Source organism: Symphodus melops, assembly GCF_947650265.1.
Source record: "Symphodus melops genome assembly, chromosome: 18".
In the NCBI taxonomy this organism is placed as follows: domain Eukaryota; kingdom Metazoa; phylum Chordata; class Actinopteri; order Labriformes; family Labridae; genus Symphodus; species Symphodus melops.
The window spans coordinates 6,738,293-6,744,316 of NC_136708.1; positions in this window are offsets into that span (position 1 = coordinate 6,738,293).

A 6,024-nucleotide genomic window follows, 5' to 3' on the forward strand; every position below is an offset into this window, starting at 1 on the left:
GGTTTCTTTCACTTGATTTCAAAGCTTTGAAATTTACTCAATATTTGTGTGTGTAAAAATGTTTCATCGTTTAAATTAAGTACTGTGCAGTATTATTTTTTAGGGTGCAGAGAAGTTTTTGTGTTGTCTGTCCAGGTCAAAAAAAAGGATCTTCTATCATCCAACCAGTGCCTCCATTCTTATAGCCTAGGTTTCTGGGTTTCTCTGGGAAAGAACTGCACCCACTCCTGACTCAGAGGCATTAACCTCTACTACAAATTGAAGAGTAGGTTCTGTATGTTATAACACCAGAGCATTAGTTAATTGTGTCTTGAGTTGCTTAGAAGCCAAATCTGTGACAGGGGAGCAGTAGTTTTGTATTAATCGGCTCTAGAAGTTAGCAAAACTTAAGAACCGCTAAAGCTGCTTTCTGAACATAGGTGTTGGCCAATCGTCTCAGGCTTGTATCTTTCCTGGATCAAGTTAGAGCCGCCCCTTAGCAATTGTGTATCCCAGAAGGTCAACTGAAGACATTTCTTAAAACGATCAGGATTGCCGTCAAGGTAGACAAAGACAAGGCGATTAAGCATGTCCCTCAGCACATTGTTGATGAGAGCCTGGAAAACAGCTGGCACATTTGACAGTCCGAAGGGCATCATCAATTACTCAAAATGGCCCGTGTAATGGAATATATATCCAAATCGAACTGAACCAACAGAGGGCTTCTCTCTCCGTTCTCCTGGCTACCTCACTCAGGAACATTCCAGTGTTGAATTCCACAGACACAAATCTTGCTCTCCAGGGGGTTTGTAGGACCTCCATCTCGACGACTTCACAGGATCCCAATAAACATTTTCACCTCTGAGTTACCTCTCAGAAACAGGCAGAACAAACATTCGCATCCTGAGGTACCTGATTTACATGACAGGAGGGGGTCTGGTTCCTGACTTGAATGTCGCCAAATGGACTTTACGACTTACATCTGTTGACTGAACAAAGATCTGCTAACATGTTCATTTTGGTTCTTAAAGAAAGTTTGTTTGAATTCTCAGGTGGATAAACTTTCTAAGGACATTAAGAGTAACAGTTTCACGCAACCTGGATTTGGCTACAACCAGGTAGGGCAGAGTTATCAGATATCCATCTTTTCAGCAAATGGCCATGTGCTCTTATGTAAAACATGCATGGAGCACTACTGCCCTTCAGAGGTTGAAACGTAGACGGTACCTTAGGTACGTTGCATGGTTCGTTATTTCAGATAATTAAAAATGCATTGATAATCATAAAAAAATTTTGACCGAGTTCTGGAGCATGTTGGGACTTCAAAGAACCGACCCAATCACAGTGTAGAACTGAATCCGACCTGAGCTGTTTAGGCAGTTCTAGATTGCAGAATCCTCTGGTGGACCCCACCAAGAGCCTGTTCATCATTCTCCAGTACCCCAAGGTGAACTCGATTGATTCATCATCAAAGTAAGACCATTCAACAGCTGGTGTTACGCGTAGAGGGTCGTGTCATATCATGTCCTTTAACTCCCAGAATTCAGTTTATCTTCATCCTTAATCTAAATTAATTTTTCATCCGTTCATCCACTTTTTGTCCCGAACTAAATCAATACGTTTATCAGACGAACGTGAGACCACCATACCATACTCAACCGGTTGAAATAACATTTATACTGTTATTGTTCACCTTTCTTTCATTAAATTCTGCACATAAAATTCAGAAGGTTGTCCGTGTGATTTTCAGATAATAGATTGATCCAGAATTCATGATTCAGATATGAGGTTGATTTAATAATTCATAACTTTATTAATTGTTCATAATTAATATAGTTGTTCTTGGCAAGCCAGGTGGTGCCCCTTTTCTTACGAGGTGTGTTAATAATCATTTAACACTAAAATATCACCCGGCTGTTTGTTGAACACTGTTTTCCATTAATCTCTTTCTTTAATGCGAATAAGATAATATTTTTTATTTATAAAGCATTTTTAAGCAAAGTGCTGTATAGGAACTAAGTGCTGTACAGGTACTAGATGATAGGCACTTCGTAAATCGAGCTAAGTGAAAACTTGGGCATGACAGAGAGGCTCAAAGGGAGGGGTCAATGAGAGGAAAAGAATATTTATTTTTGACTTTAGTATCATTGAGTCTGTGATAGTCTATGCAGAGGTGGAGAGACTTGAAGAAAAAAAGAATAGCAGATGTGAACTGCAGCAAATGAGTCATTGAGGTACTGTAAGTTGCCATGACCACCCTCTCAGGACGAGACAAATTGTACAAACGGCTGGTTGGGAGTGAGATGAAGGTGAGGTGGTCAATGGCACAGTCGTAAGGGATACGTGGAAGTAGGGAAAGTGCCAGCTACTTGCTAAAAACTGCTGTCAAGTCATGGTATTCTGGTGGAACAGGTGACAGATCTCGAAGAGTGCGAAGAGGAGTCCAGCTGTTGGAAGCTGGGATGGCTGACCTCAGACAATGCAAATGACGAAATATACTCCAGCTGGAGATGAAAGAGTTTTTAAAGTCAATATGGGTATTTTGTAGCTCGGGCTAAAGGAGACCCAGGACCACAGGTGAAATAAGAGACTGAATCAGAGCTGTATGTTTCACGGTGGTTACCAGAGATAATACAGTGAGTCACTGTGGCAAGGAGACAACCATCCAAGACATTGACACCTTTTTGTGAGTCCAATCTCTCAAGGGAGATACCAACTTCATTCACCAGCTCATCGTGGATAAAACTGTCAATGGCTCTGGACTCAACTGAAATGTAGGGAGGGAGGAAGTGATTAGGAAGGTAAGGTGATTCGAGATAGAGACCAGGAGATAGAGGAGGTTTGGCTAACCAGTGCGCCTTCTCTTCTACTGATGAGCATGTTGTCTCTTCGTCAAGGTTCCCAGCAAGTACAGGGATTTCTTGTGGCTGTGCTCCTCCACTCTAAACCTTGATGAGCAGACAGAAGTAATTTCTAAAAAGACACTTTTCCACTGCGGAAGGAATAATATCATAAACATGACAAACAAGCAGGAAACCGCTTCATTGAAATGAATTTTGGAATCGATTAAAAGGATGTTTTCATGGGTGTGATTTTTCTAAAGCCTGGTTCACACGGCAGGATCATTGCGCCGATTTTGGCCCCGATTCTCCCCTTCCGATCATCTTAAGGACGCCCCGATCATCATAAGATAGTCTTATAAGATCATCCTGCCGTGTGTGGTGCGTTAAGACCGCTCTCGTCTGCTCGGAAGAATGTCGGGACCGCTCCGATCTCAAAATCGGGGATATTCAACATGTTGGATTGTTTTGGTCCGATGTGTGCTGTTTCCCCCCCCCCCCGAGGGGAAACGAGCACGAGCCTGTTGACTGTGACACGTAGCCAATCAGAAAGCGAGGTGACATAGTAGCGAAAACGCCGGTAGCAAAACAACAACTACTCACTTCCATATCATCATGTAGCAAGTATAGCTCATGCTCCCGTAGTCTCCACTCCTTTGACTGACGCCTCTTTTTAAAATGTGTTTTTTTTATTCCACATAAAAACACAGCACAAATAATCGCCATTGCATCCTCTTCGCCTGTTTGTTGACTCTGGAATCATGTTTGATCTCGAGAGGTTTTGCGAGATTTCCCGTCTGATCGGGTGACGTTCGCGAGTGAAATCGTTTCGTGCGTGATGTGTTATGTTGCCGTGTGGCTGCACACCACACACTGTACGACCAAAACTGTAAAACCTCCGATTATTTATAGCCATATGTGTGGTCTTTAAAGTTTTGGAAATTGGCCGACAATTTTAAAATCCTGCCGTGTGAACCAGCCTTAAGATGTGAAACAGACGAACAGGAAGAAAGCCATACTGTAGATTCATGTTTACAATTAAACTGCAGTTTAATTCCAGAATGGAATGGCAAGCTGCTTAATATGCTGAAACTGTCCAGCACATTTTTTTCAGGCAATCAGCTTTTACTTAATGTAAAGGCTATGAAAATAAATATGGTATGAAAGATATGAAACAGACGAACAGGAAGGAAGCCTTAGATTCCTGTTCTGGGTCCTGATGGCCAGCCCCCAGTTACGTACAGAAATCGACACTCAATTGATAACATGAATGAAATCATTAGCATTAGATTATGTCTTTAGCATTACATTATGAAACGGAATGGGCCATTACACCAAGCTTTCCCTGACTTTGTCAAACATTATCAGAACTATGCGTTTCTCTTTCTCTCAGTTGGCTGCTGAGTAAAAAAAATAAGACAAACACGTAATAATAAACTCCTCCCTGAACTGCTACCTTATCGTGGTGGGGGAGTTTGAGTACTCGAATGATGCTAGGAGCTATGTCGTCATGGGCTTTATGACCCCAGCAGGGTCTCCCGAGGCAAACATGTTCTAGATGACGGGTCAGACCAAAAGCAGTTCAAAGAACCCCTATGAAGACCCTGCCCGGTATGGCCCACCCTGGAGCTATGCCTGGGGTTGAGGCCCATGGGAGAGCGACTGGTGGGCTGGGCTTTTGACCGTGGGGCTCGGCTGGGTTCTGTCCGTCCTCCTCCTGTGGACCCACTACCCACAGAGGGGATCGTAGGGGTCGGGTGGAATGTGGATGGATCGGTCCTCAGAGGAAGACTCGAACATCACCCAAGCCAAAGTCACTGAGGTGATTGGCAAGCTCTTCAGTGGCAAGGCACCAGGGAATGGATGAGATTTGCTCTGAGTATCTTAAGTCTCGGGATGTGCAGGGAATGTCATGCTTGACACATCTCTGTAACATCGCGTGGAGGTCGGGGACAGTGCCTCTGAAATGGCAGATCGGTGGTGGTGGTGGTACCTCTTTTCAAAAAGGGGGATCGGAGGGTGTGTTCCAATTACACTCCTCAGCCTCCCTGGGAAAGTCTATTCCAGGGTAGTAGAGAGGAGGATCCAGTTGTTAGTCAAATCTCAGATCCAAGAGGAACAATGCGGTTTTCGTCCCTGCCGCGGAACACTGGACCAGCTCTACACTCTCCATCAGGTGCTCAAGGGTTCATGGGAGCCCAACCAGTCCCCACGTGCTTTGTGGATCTGGAGAAGGCGTTCGACCGTGTCCCCCATGGTGTCTTGTGGGGGGTGCTCCGAGAGTATGGGATCCAGGGCCCTTAGCTAAGGGCGGTCCGGTTCCTGTATGACTGGAGCCTGGTTTGCATTGCCAGCAGTAAGTCGAACTTGTACCCAGTGCGTGTTGGCCTTGCCCCAGGTCTAGGAGTTTAAGTATTTCGGGGTCTTGTTCACAAGTGGGGGAAGGATGGAATATGAGATAAACAGATAGATTGGTGCAGTGTCCACAGTCATGCGTTCGCTGCATTGGTCCATCGTGGTGAAGAAGGAGCTAAGCTGAAAGGCGAGGCTCTCAATTTACCAGTCGATCTTCGTTCCTACCCTCACCTTTGGTCATGAGCTTTCGGTCATGACCAAAAGAATGAGATCCCAGATCAAGTGGCTAAAGTGAGCTTCCTCCATAGGGTGGCTGGGCGCACCCTTAGAGATAATGTGAGGAGCATGGCCACCTTGGAGGAGCTTGGAGTAGAGCCGCTACTCCTCCACATCAAGAGGAGTCAGATGAGGGGGCTCGGGCATCTGTTTCTGTACGTCTCTCTAGGGAGGTGTTCCGGGCATGTCCCTTTAGGAGGAGTAGATAGAAGCCTCGGGGTAGACCTAGGAAACGCTGGCCTCGGAATGCCTGAGGTCCCACCGGAAGAGCTGGGGGAAGTGTCTGAGCGGATGGATGGATGGCCACATAATAAAACTGTACAGTACAATAACACTGCTTCATTCTTTCGTAAGATAAAAATGTAACTTGAATTTTGGAGTTGATAAGGATTTTGTTTTACATTTAAATACATAGTAGATTCAGTATGCTGTATTTAATTTCAAGATCCTCAGTGTGTTTAAGTGCCTGCAGAAGCAGAATTGGGCAAAGAAGGACCCGCACCTTAAAAGCAAACCAGCAAAAAAAGTTTCTACAAATGCATCCAGCATGGTAAAAAGCACACATTCAGTGTGG